We start from the raw sequence: 13,034 nt of genomic DNA on the forward strand, positions 1-13,034 counted from the left end.
TTTGTTCATCATTATAATCTTCACAACTTTTATGAATTTTGAAGCCTAAATACAACTATCAGAAGTAAAAAAAAAAAAAACGTCTATAAACGAATGACATCACGGTCGAATGACTTCGACCACCATTAAGCTTCTGACAACTCTTTGAGTATTTACTTACAAATATTTTCCCTCAAAGTTTGAGCTAGAAAAGTTTGCTTGAGTGCAAACACAATGAAGCTGTGAAAGTGGACTAGTGAGTAGATGAGTTTACCTGTTCAATGTGATAATGTTTAATGTCCCAACAACTTCTGTAGTCCCATTTAGACACTTGTTATCAACCGCCTTTATCAAGACAAGTAAAAGCTTTAACAAAATCACAAGAGGCGTATTACTGATGTATGTTGTATATAGGATTAAACATTAAAATATACTGAGCTGTTAACACTTTAGTAGGGAACATGTATTCACTGTTAACTACGACTTTTCCCTCAATAAACTCTAATTTACTGCTTATTCATAGCATTGAACATTTTCTGATTTGCTTGTTTTTGAAAGTCAGTAAATTAAGAGTTAACAACTTCTTTTAATGCAGTGAAATTAGACACAATTAATTAAACAATAAACATGTAAGTTAACAGACAGAACACAATGCATCTTATTAATTATATACATGACAAATCATAAAGCTTCTCATCCACCACAAAGTAGCCTATGCTAATGACACAAATGAGCCATTTATATGACCCAAATCAATATACACAATTCAAATCAATGAATTTGTTATTGACTGTGAAAATTCCAAGAAGACACTTGCTGTTTAAGGCATTTATTTAGGATGAACAGGAATGTTTGATTTCAACTTTGAGTGTCTGTAGGATCCAGACTGCATAGATGATCATACACACATAATAACATGAGCTCAACGACGACGCCGATTACGGCGCTGCCTGATCTTAACTTCCCCAATGAAATCTGACCATTCCATGCCCTGAATGATCTCAATGAGGCCTTGGCTGATGCGGAAGGTGCTGTTCTCATCGAAGCGGCCCTGCCCTAAGTGATGTGTCACGTAAATCCTGTCAAACCATTTGTCATTCCAGTCTGAATTGACTGAGACAACAATACGATCTGCATTGCTCTCACGTACATCATGGTCATAATTCTTAGTAACATAATGAGGCATTGCGCCTGGATGGTGCAGGTTGCCCATTTCATAGTAAGGAAGGCCAGAATCAGGAAGAAGTTCTTCTGAATTATGGAATGGATGGAAGCCAAAATCTCTATCTTCAGGGTCGCATTGTGCAATCATATTGCCGTCTTCATCAATTTCAACACATTCATCAGCAAACCACCACAGCAGAATGAGACCATGTCTGGGATACGGCTGACCGAACCGGGTCTCTCTCAGATGGGCCAGTTCATTCAGTGTTCTCAGTCGAACCATTCTGTGTCTAGAAAATAGTGACAGAAAAAAGTAATAGACTGGACTACAGTGTAAAAATGACATTTGCCTACTTTATCTGGAATATACACCACTATCTATAGCCTATTTATACAAGTATGGTGGTGTACTGAAAATAACTGGTACAGATGAAAATGTAAAACAAAGTTAAAGTGCACCAAACACCGATCAGTCTGACCTTATAAGCTCTGAATTGTTCTGTATACTGATATTATAAATAAACAAATAAAACAAAATAAAATGAGTCAAAAACGAGAACCAGTAAGACCAAATTTAATTATTTATATTATTATTTACAGCCAGTTTCAATCTAGTCTGTTTTGTCGGACCAACAAGTGGACACATAGGTTTCATTTCTCTTTAAACACACACCCACAGTAGCTACAGCCCATCTGAGACAGGCTACAGACTGCAAGTCGGAGAGGTTTTCGGCGCAGAAGTTTTGGACGGCACAGCTGTTTGGCGTTGTTTAATAAAGCGTGTTTAAACGGCAACAGTTGTGTAAAATGATCCTATAATGTAATTAAAGTTGGTCTTATCAACAAAAAGCGATACAAATCAGACAAACAGAACACAGCATACTGTACCTTGTTCACGCGCTGTAAGAAGATCTGCGTCTGTGCAGCTCACGCGCTCACTTTATTCTTCATGTGTGTGTTAGTGGGCGGTGAAAAACACAAACTTGGACCTTCATGCATTATCATGGCACTATAAGAGAAACATTTCTGTGAAACTAAACTTTAGACTCGTGAATTTCAAAAAAAAAAAAAAAAAAAAAGTCGAAAAAGAAATAACTGGCCTCTTTTAATCTTAAGTATCTTTTAAATGAAGAAATAAACAGAATGAAATAGGCTACAGACATTTAAAAAGTTCCAGCTGTTTTTTATTCCGCTTTTCCCAGTGTTAAATGTAAATGTTTAAGCTATGACTGCAATTATTGAACAGGTTATTGTCCAGGAAGAAAGTGAAACTAATTTAATATGGTCCTTTTGGGACAACAAAACAGTTGAATTAATTTAACACATATTGGCTTTTTGTGACAGCATGCCCCAAGAGTAAAGAGGAGGTTTTGTGTGCCAATTCACAGTGAGCAGAGGTTAAATAATAAATGCAAATGTGAGTCAGAAGTGAATAAATAAAAGCACCTTAGTTTTTCTGTAGTTCAACAGGGAGGGAGGGAGAGAGAGGTCAGCTGACTATCTAGGAAACAGAAACTGAAGCAGACAGACAGCAGTGTGAGTGTGTTCAAAATAACATGAGGAAACACACTCTGCATAGACACACACACACTCTGGACATAGTTCGAATCATATTTTGATTTCATTACTCTTTACTATGCCATTGCAGTAATCTTTTTATTTCCAGATATTTTGCTCATTCCCTGTAAAAAATAAAATACTGCAATTTTTGCTCAGCATCAGAGGTCTTAATCTTGACAAATGTATCTAACAGTTAAAGGCCCAGTTTTACAGACAGAGCTTAGACTAAGCCAGGATTAGGCCTTTAAGTAGTTTATAAATATACCTTAGAAAAACAACATTACGAGTGTGGATCTTGAGACAAAACAATGACACTGACATATTTTAAGATATGTTGGATATTCAATAACGTTATTTTAAAAAGTCTAATAAATTGATATCCAATTTGTTGTTGCATCTTTAATTATTAAGACATCTTACTTAGCAAAACATTAAAAGGTCTTCTGAATGCATCATTGATAACAATGCATATTTGCTGAAGTCACTGAACTAATGAACGAACTACTCTATAGTAACACACACTAGTTGTCCCACAGGTTGTTTGTGTTTGTCTGTTGCTATAGTGATGAACAGAAGCTCATCAGTGTGGAAAGAGAAACTGATGCAGGAACACACTAGAGCAGGTGGGACAGTTCATGAGGGGATTTACATTAAATCTACCTTAGATTAAACGGTATAATGTCATATTTATATTCACACATTAATATTTCGCATTACATATACGCATTAAGATTTATATTTCATCACACAAACATACAATCAAGTGGTTTTTGGAGATTTGATACTACACAGAATATATGAAATATGTCACAGAACTAGAGAAGCTTAATTACAATAAACCATGCATTTTGAGAGGATGCATAGTTATAGTAAATATTCAGATTAATATGAATATTAATATCAAATCTTAAAGGTATACATTTGGTCACTCTACGTTTTAATTACTGTAACAATCTTTCAAAAGAAACATGGAATGCTCAACATCATATTGTAAATCTATGTAAAGACAATTTGATGTGTATTCATCAAATTTGTTTTCAAATTAGCTAGACAAACTATTTTTTCATTAAAAATACAAACAAACAGGCAAAAATGAACAGCACAAAAAGCAAAATAGCGCTCCATTCACAGTCACCCAATGTAGATTGGTGTGAACTTTGACCCTGCAGTGACTGATGTGAAGGTCTAAACTGTGAGTATATGTTGGAATTTTGATGGAAATACATCTGATAAGGACTTTGAGCATTCGTAGTTTTTCTGAGGAATTCTGCATGGTTTAACCCTTTAACTTCTTTCAGAAGATGAATGCTAATGCAGTAAGTGTGATTCTGGTCAAATCTCACAAGATCTGAGTGTCGTGTCACAAAAATGCTGTTAAACCTGTTCCACCTTGAGTCAAAGGAGACAATAATGCGATCAGTGTTGCTTTCATCTGACCATCCTGTGTATTTCTCAGTGACATAATGTGGCAGTGAGCCAGTGGTGTTCAGGTTTCCCACCTCATAGTATGGGAGATTAGAGTAAGGGAGAAGTCCACCAGCATTATAGAACCGGTGGAAACCAAAAGCTCCATTTTCAGGGTTGCAGCGAGCAATCATACTTTGATTGAAGTCAATCTGAACACAATCATAAGCAAACCACCACAACAAGTTCAGACCATGTCTGGGAGGCGGCTGACCAAACCTGGACTCTCTCAGATCAGACAAATCATGCAGGGTCCTCATCCTGTTCCTGACAATAATGCTGAAAAAAAAAAAAAATGTTCAGTCTTGGAAAAAAGGTACAAAAGCTGTCACTGGGGCAGTACCCTGTCAAAACATACACTTAAATTACAGCCATTCAGAGGTGTAAAGTACTTGAGTAATTTTACTTGATTACTGTACTTGAGTATTATTTTTGGGGATTTTTACTTTACTTGAGTACATTTAAAAATCAATACTTTTACTTTTACTTGATTAAATTTTTTGAGAAAAAAGAGTACTTTTTACTCCTTACAATTTTATTTACAGTCAAAAAGTACTTATTTTTTGGAGATCACTTCACTTCATTCTATTTTCTTTTGCTATTACCAAACCAATTGAATTGCACTGATGACCAGTTTAATTTAAAGGTTATTTATTCAATGAGATTCATTTTCACATTCCATGAAATTGGTCAGACATGTTCATTGGTCCTTTGGAAGTGACTTCGTGTCACGTCAATTACCACAATGCACAGCACCTTGACCTCAAAGAATATACACTAACAAGAAGCGACACTCAACAGAATGTTCCATTGCAATACCGGCGCCCAGCAGCGGCCTTGCATTTCAGCCATTTTGGGGTGAAGGCGACTTGGCAGTCCAGTAGTTTCTATGGCAATATCAGCTGCTTTGTTAAAAAAAAAAAAAAAAAAAAAAAAACCTTTTTCACAAAAACATTTTGCTCTCAGTCAGTTTGGGTTAAAACTTTTTAAAAGATCTAGTATTAGTATTAGACTTATAAACACTGAATTAATACCAACATATGAAATTAAATTATGACATGCATCAGAAAAATTGGGAATGTTGGACAATAAATATATGAATATAACAGCTTGATTTTGCAGTGTTGTCTAATGTCCATTGAAGCAAAAGTGTCCAAAAGTGGGAATTATGCGATAATGGACACAGCAGATCATAAGATCATTATGTTTTTTGCGTGATCCATTAAAACGTACAATATAGCTTATTTCAGTTCAGATCTAGATATTATTATTATTATTATTACTCCAATAGGTCTGAAATATATTGTTCGCTGCAAACATGATGATCTTAAATTAATTAATTATTAATTTACTATTAATAAATGTGTAAAGTTTCATAAAATGGAAATGCTCAATAAAGTAGGCTAACTACATTACCTCAGATGGATGAATGGTTGGATTCCACAACTGGTAAAATAAAACGTATAAGACAATACAACATTTACTGTAGGAGCCATACAATTTACTGGTGACTTAATTTAAAAAACTGTTCTACTGTGCTTCTGATTTGGCAGTGAAATTCACCGATTTTGGGTGCGTAAGATGTGAAGGATTCAATGGTCCAGTTAGTATTTTCACCCCATAATGGTGGCCGCGCTACCGGAAAGCCATCTAGTGACTGTTGCCTAAAAAGTATCAGAGTGTCGCCTCTTGGGTTCTATACTCTTTGTTGACCTGGAAATTACAGTGGGTACGGAAAGGATTCAGACCCCCTTAAATTTTTCACTCTTTGTTATATTGCAGCCATTTGCTAAAATTATTTAAGTTCATTTTTTTCCTCATTAATGTACACACAACACCCCATATTGACAGAAAAACACAGAATTGTTGACATTTTTGCAGATTTATTAAAAAAGAAAAACTGAAATATCACATGGTCCTGAGTATTCAGACCCTTTGCTGTGATACTCATATATTTAACTCAGGTGCTGTCCATTTCTTCTGATCATCCTTGAGATGGTTCTACACCTTCTACACCTACACCATTTGAGTCCAGCTGTGTTTGATTATACTGATTGGACTTGATTAGGAAAGCCACACACCTGTCTATATAAGACCTTGCAGCTCACAGTGCATGTCAGAGCAAATGAGAATCATGAGGTCAAAGGAAGTGCCTGAAGAGCTCAGAGACAGAATTGTGGCAAGGCACAGATCTGGCTAAGGTTACAAAAAAATTTCTGCTGCACTTAAGGTTCCTAAGAGCACAGTGGCCTCCATAATCCTTAAATGGAAGACGTTTGGGACGACCAGAATCCTTCCTAGAACTGGCCATCCGGCCAAACTGAACTATCAGGGGAGAAGAGCCTTGGTGAGAGAGGTAAAGAAGAACCCAAAGATCACTGTGGCTGAGCTCCAGAGATGCAATCAGGAGATGGGAGAAAGTTGTAGAAAGTCAACCATCACTGCAGCCCTCCACCAGTCGGGGCTTTATGGCAGAGTGGCCCGACGAAAGCCTCTCCTCAGTGCAAGACACATGAAAGCCCACATGGAGTTTGCCAAGATGGTGAGAAATAAGATTGTCTGTTCTGATGAGACCAAGATAGAACTTTTTGGCCTTAATTCTAAGCGGTATGTGTGGAGAAAACCAGGCACTGCTCATCACCTGTCCAATACAGTCCCAACAGTGAAGCATGGTGGTGGCAGCATCATGCTGTGGGGGTGTTTTTCAGCTGCAGGGACAGGACGACTGGTTGCAATCGAGGGAAAGATGAATGCGGCCAAGTACAAGGATATCCTGGACGAAAACCTTCTCCAGAGTGCTCAGGTCCTCAGACTGGGCCGAAGGTTTACCTTCCAACAAGACAATGACCCTAAGCACACAGCTAAAATAATGAAGGAGTGGCTTCACAACAACTCTGTGACTGTTCTTGAATGGCCCATCCAGAGCCCTGACTTAAACCCAATTGAGCATCTCTGGAGAGACCTAAAAATGGCTGTCCACCAACGTTTACCATCCAACCTGACAGAACTGGAGAGGATCTGCAAGGAGGAATGGCAGAGGATCCTCAAATCCAGGTGTGAAAAACTTGTGGCATCTTTCCCAAAAAGACGCATGGCTGTATTAGATCAAAATGCTGCTTCTACTAAATACTGAGCAAAGGGTCTGAATACTTAGGACCATGTGATATTTCAGTTTTTCTTTTTTAATAAATCTGCACAAATGTCAACAATTCTGTGTTTTTCTGTCAATATGAGGTGCTGTGTGTACATTAATGAGGAAAAAAATGAACTTAATTTTAGCAAATGGCTGCAATATAACAAAGAGTGAAAAATTTAAGGGGGTCTGAATACTTTCCGTACCCACTGTATAACAGTCAGTGGAAGAAAATGGAGGAAGTCAAAAATCAGCCACAGAATCAAGAGCACCCATGGCCAACAGTTCATCTGATGATGAAGATTTTTTCGCTTCTTTGAAACAGACAACACATGAAGCCAGCAAAGAGTTGGATATCTGGCCTGTGTTTCAGACACCAGTGTTTCAGGCACTGCAGGATTGATTTAGCCCCAAAAGAGCTAGGCTTGACACTCACAATTTTGAAAATCAGCTTCTGCTTAAGTTAAATCCGAGGTTTTGCAACTTTGAGTAGCATGTTGCATACTGGCATTAGGTAGTAGTCTTATAGTTTGATAATTAAATACAATTAAACACAAACAGTTCTAAGGAGGATAAAACTTTGTATGTGGTTCTTTCACTTCATGTTTTTAGAGATTAAAAGCTTAAACAAGAATCTCTAGTTTTCATTCTTGTTGTTACTTTTACTTTTTTAATACTCAAGTACAATTTTAATGTAGTACTTTTTTACTTTTACTCAAGTATGATTCTGGCCAGATACTTTTACTTTTAATTGAGTAAAATTTTCACTCAGTACTTGTACTTTCACTTGAGTAACATTTTTGAGTACTTTTTACACCTCTGCAGCCATTTTGCCCCTAAAGGGCACATATTAGTTGCTGAATGTTCATCGTTTAAAAGGGTACTGCCGCAGTGACAGCTTTTGTACCTTTTTTCCTGAGTGTAAAAAATAGAACAGGTTTTACTCTTCAACAATAGTGCACTTGTAGTTCAAAGGTTTGTAAAGATTGAAATGAAATACACAATTATATAAAAACAACACACAATGTAAAAACAAAGCAAACCATAAAATAATTTTAAAAGTTTTTTTTTTTTAAGTTTTGGTAAAAGACATCTGCTGATCACTTACAGAGAACAACAAGCAGAAAGATCTCTGTAGTGATAGAAAGACCTCCAAGATCCTCCAAGACTCTTTTACACTGAGATGAGACAAAGGGTTAATGTATTCTGCTGTGACAAGATTTTGTAAAAGTAAAAACAAAGTCTGGTAGTTATGTACTCAAAAATGTTCACAATGAGGTGTGCAATGCTGCTATAATGTTGATAATTGAAGTTTAACAGTCAAGTTATAAATAAAAATATGCTGTATAAACTCATAAAATGAATCCACCTCACCTTGCCGAAACGATGGTAGTGTTCGCACTCTGACACGTCTTTATATGAACAGAAACTGATGTTGTTTCATTTCAGTGTCAGGGGGCGGAGAGACTCCATGAGGAAATATTTGGTTGGCAAATAGAAAGCAATGTCAGAATCATTCACTGAGGTTTTGATTATTTACTCATACACACAAACATTCACATTCAACACCATGGTCTATCCAGATTAACCATGTGCCAGTCTATTGATTAAGTGATTAAAAAAGTTATTTGCTCAAATTGATCATATTAATAATTATTACCCTGATAGCACAGGCCCAAATCCGCCAGGCGTGGTATGATGATCTGGGTCACATGTGGCGTGGAATGATGGCACTTGGTCAGATTGCTCCTGTTTACCAGATCTGAGTCATAAGCAGGCCATAGCAATGCTACATATCGGCCAAGAGCAAAGAAATAAACCAGAACTGGAGCCACAAAATCTTTATATATTATTTATAGAGTCATCTGAGCCTTAATAAGCCTGTTAACAAGCAGAATCACTGAAGGAAAGAAGAGAACAGAAAAAAGAGACGAGCAGAAACACAAGAACTACAGCTTCCTTCAGCCACAGCCTTAGATGAAATCAACTGAAGAAAAGACATTAAATCTCTCCAGATCTCAGCAGAGGATGATTAAACAAATCCACAAACAGCATTACAGCTTCACTTATTACTAACCAGATTGACTTTATTTCTGTAATTCATCTACAGAAGTACTTACTGAGAATTAACAGAGGTTTAGATGATGATGTTCTATTGAAAATGTTTAGTTTGAAGTCACCATCATTGTGATCAGTGTTTGCTTTAGTTGTGCAGTTTGACTCTTGATTGAAAAGGCTGTTTATACAAACAGTTACAACAGCCCAAACAAAATCTAATATTAAAAAGTCAAGGGTCAAGAACCCAACTAAAGCAAACCCTGATCTCCATGATGGTGGCTTAATAACACACTGGTTGAGTTAAAAAAAGTATCACAAAATGTGTTATCCTTAACTAGACACACGGATGTGTTAAGTGTTTTTAACACAACCTGTGTTATATCTTAACACACTTGTGTGTTAAGTCATCCACCGATGAAGAAAGAGCCACAAACTTGCTTAACGGCTTGCGGAGTGACATAGCAGCAATGATTGGATGATAGTTAACACATGTTGTGTTGGACACAGTGTTGTTTTTCTCTCTCACACACACATTAGTGTGTTAAATATTTTATGCCTGTAAAAATAACACACTGGTTGAGTTAAAAGTAACACAAAATGTGTTGTCCTTAACTAGACACACAGGTTGTGTTGTTTTTAACACATCTGTTTTAAGAGTGTTGAAATCTCACAATTGAGCAAAACTGACCATCATAGAAATCTCTCAACAGAACAAAACCAACGATCATTAAAATCGTGTTAAGAAACAAAGCTGACCGTCATTAAAATCTCATTAGGGAACAAAAGAGAGTGGTATTAAAATCTTATAAAGGAACAAAATCAACTGTCACTGAAATCTCATAACCAAATAAAACAGACGTCATTGAAATCTTGTAACTGAATAAAACCGACCGTCACTGAAATCTTGTTACAGTCTCATACCGTATTGAGATCTCTTTCTTAAAGGGGACCTATCATGCCCCATTTTACAAGATGTAAAATAAGTCTCTGATGTCCCCAGATTGTGTATGTGAAGTTTTAGCTCAAAATACCCCACAGATAATTTTTTATAGCATGTTAAAATTGCTACTTTTTGGGGTTGAGCATTTTCAGTTTGTGCCCTTTAAATGCAAATGAGCTGCTGCGATGGGCTAAGAGGGCGGAGCTTCAAGAGCTGATTCTCTGGTGTCAGGATTCAGTCAGGACGCACTATAATGTCAGAAATTTAGAATATATGCTGCATGGAGATAGAACAGGTATAGTTTAGTTAAATTACGGTTATAACTTATATTGTCTTCTTCCACTATATTAGTACAAGCCTGTTGTACCGGACCCCAAAACATTTACAGATGAGTTTTATGATGTTTATTGTACTTCACACAAAAGTTGAAGCGTCCGTTTTCTCTCTAGAAAATCACTGTAAGAACTTAATAAAACACTGCAGGTGTGCATTACAATATTATCCATAAACTCTCTCTCTCTCTCCCTTGCATTATAACCAACATACACAGTGAATTACACAAAAACACTCTTTACAGCTAACAGTAAACAAACACATAAAGACCTTATGCCTTTTCGGGTGGTGCTTAATAAATTGGTAAACTTTATATCCATAGATGAACTGTAATAAAGTGCTCTCACCTTCATTACTGCCATATCCAGTATCACTCTGGAGGCTGTTAAGCTGGATCACGAACAGTGTACAGATCTATCCTTGAGTAACATATTTTTAGCACAACCTCTGTTTTGTATTGTCCTATTGTATTGACATTCGTTCACAAAAAAGTCTGGTGTGAAATGATTTGCGCAGACATAAATTTCGGCAGAACTGAGGGAGCATTTTCTTTGAAAACAAAATTAACCCACCTCTTCTTTGTGGATTAATCCATCAAGCTACAGAACACCTAAAACGCTTGGGAGACATTCTCGTCAGTGCAGCAATGGCGGACTGTGTACAACTCGCTGTGAATGCGCTCTGGGCGGGTCTATATTCAAACGTCAGTGTCTGTCAACATTTGTGGGCGGGGCCTGTGGCTAATGTGATGTCACACTGCCAGGGATCTGGAGACAGCTTGTTCTGAGACACTGCTTATGATTTATGGGGATTTTTATCATTATAGGGTGGTTGTGTACACACACTGACAACACACATTTTTAGCCAAACACCATACAAAAGTGAATTTTGAATAAGAGTTCCCCTTAAACCCCTTAACTGTCATGGTCCCACTGGCCGGATGGCTCCCAGCCAGCACACCCATGTAAGCCCCACATGGGTCAGCCCAGATAAATTGAACACTACTAAGTGTGAACACTACAGGCTGTTAAATGTTACACTAAATCAGTGTTGGAGTTGATGAGATAATTAGGTGATAACAAGCAGAATCACTGAAGGACAGAGAACTACAGCTGACTTCAGCCACAGCCTGAGATGAATTCAACTCAAAATAAAAGACATTAAATATCTCAAGATCTGATTAAAAGATCTGATTAACTTATTACTAACCAGATTGACTTTATTTCTGTCACACATATAAAGAATTTCTTATTGAGAATAAACAGACGTTTAGATGTTGGTGTTTTATTGGTCAAAAATGTATGCCACCATCATAGTGGTCAGGGTTTGTTTTGGTTGGGCTCTTGACCCTTTTACTGCTTTAATTAGTTTTTGAACAATTGTAATAGCGTTTCACAGCTAAAACTTGTACATTGCTGAATCAGAAATCTGAAGGAGCAGATCAGCTTGAATTTTCTTCTTAAAAGCTATTTCAAAAGAGATCTTTTTCTCTTTGGTTTCTTGACTGAGGGTCTGCTATCAAAGGGTCAGGGTCTGCCATTGTACTACCGCAGCTATTACCACTCAGGCTTATACATGAAAACATAACATACAATCCTCAACAGTGGTAACAATAATTATTCATATGGCAGTGCATGATGGGAGTTTTGTCCTATGGTGATACCCAGCATGCATTGCATTGTGAAGCATTACTTTTATCACCATTGTTGAGACTCATATGCTGCTACTTGATGTCTGTGTGTTTCTAAGTGATGCAGTAGATCGTTTTTTTTTTTTTTTTTTTTTTTTTATGTACTGCATGGTTTTAAATTATTAAATATATCTGTTTGCTGGAATATTTTCTTTTCATGCTGTAGTTTCACAGGGTTGTAAAGCAAAACTAAAATATATAAACAATAAAACATACGATCAGTTGTTTTGGATGCTACCAGGTAATCTCACTATGAGTATATCATCATAGAAAACAGCTAATATCTGCTCACTGTAAAGCAGCGATCTCACTGCTTTACAACAACATATGCATTGGTACAAAAAAAAATCTAACATAAAAGGTCAAGGGTCAAGAGCCCAACTTAAGCAATCACTGATCTCTATGATGGTGGCATTGTTTTTTGTTTTTGTTTGTTTGTTTGTTTTCTCTTTATTTATTTATTTTATTAAGTAAAATCAATCTGGTTAGTAATATGTGAACAGAGGTGTAAATTCCAGGGGTCAGAAAGTAAAAGTCCTGCCATATTTATTCCACCCACTGAAGCGGTGTTAAAGTTAATAAGATAATTAAGTGATTAATTGAGTGATGATTGACCATTATTGAAGACACCTGATGATAACAAGCAGAATCACCAAAGGAGAAAACAACCAAACAAGCAAAGAAAAAAGATGATCAGGTGGTGTTGGTTATGT

General features: G+C 36.7%; 1 long non-coding RNA gene across 2 annotated transcripts; it reads right to left on the reverse strand.

Annotated features, from left to right (window-relative positions):
- Positions 1-792: 792 nt before the first annotated feature.
- On the reverse strand, positions 793-9,272 carry LOC125271844. Of its 2 annotated transcripts, XR_007185725.1 has the most exons (7): positions 8,961-9,250; positions 8,675-8,767; positions 8,409-8,478; positions 4,387-4,446; positions 2,590-2,658; positions 2,032-2,152; positions 793-1,433 (listed from the first exon to the last, which is right to left on the reverse strand). It is a non-coding gene; the product is annotated as an uncharacterized LOC125271844 (long non-coding RNA). The 2 variants fall into 2 exon arrangements; XR_007185724.1 differs by having other exon boundaries at positions 2,590-4,446; positions 8,961-9,272.
- Between the last annotated feature and the right edge of the window lie 3,762 nt (positions 9,273-13,034).

Source organism: Megalobrama amblycephala, linkage group LG7, assembly GCF_018812025.1.
Source record: "Megalobrama amblycephala isolate DHTTF-2021 linkage group LG7, ASM1881202v1, whole genome shotgun sequence".
Taxonomy (NCBI): Eukaryota; Metazoa; Chordata; class Actinopteri; order Cypriniformes; family Xenocyprididae; genus Megalobrama; species Megalobrama amblycephala.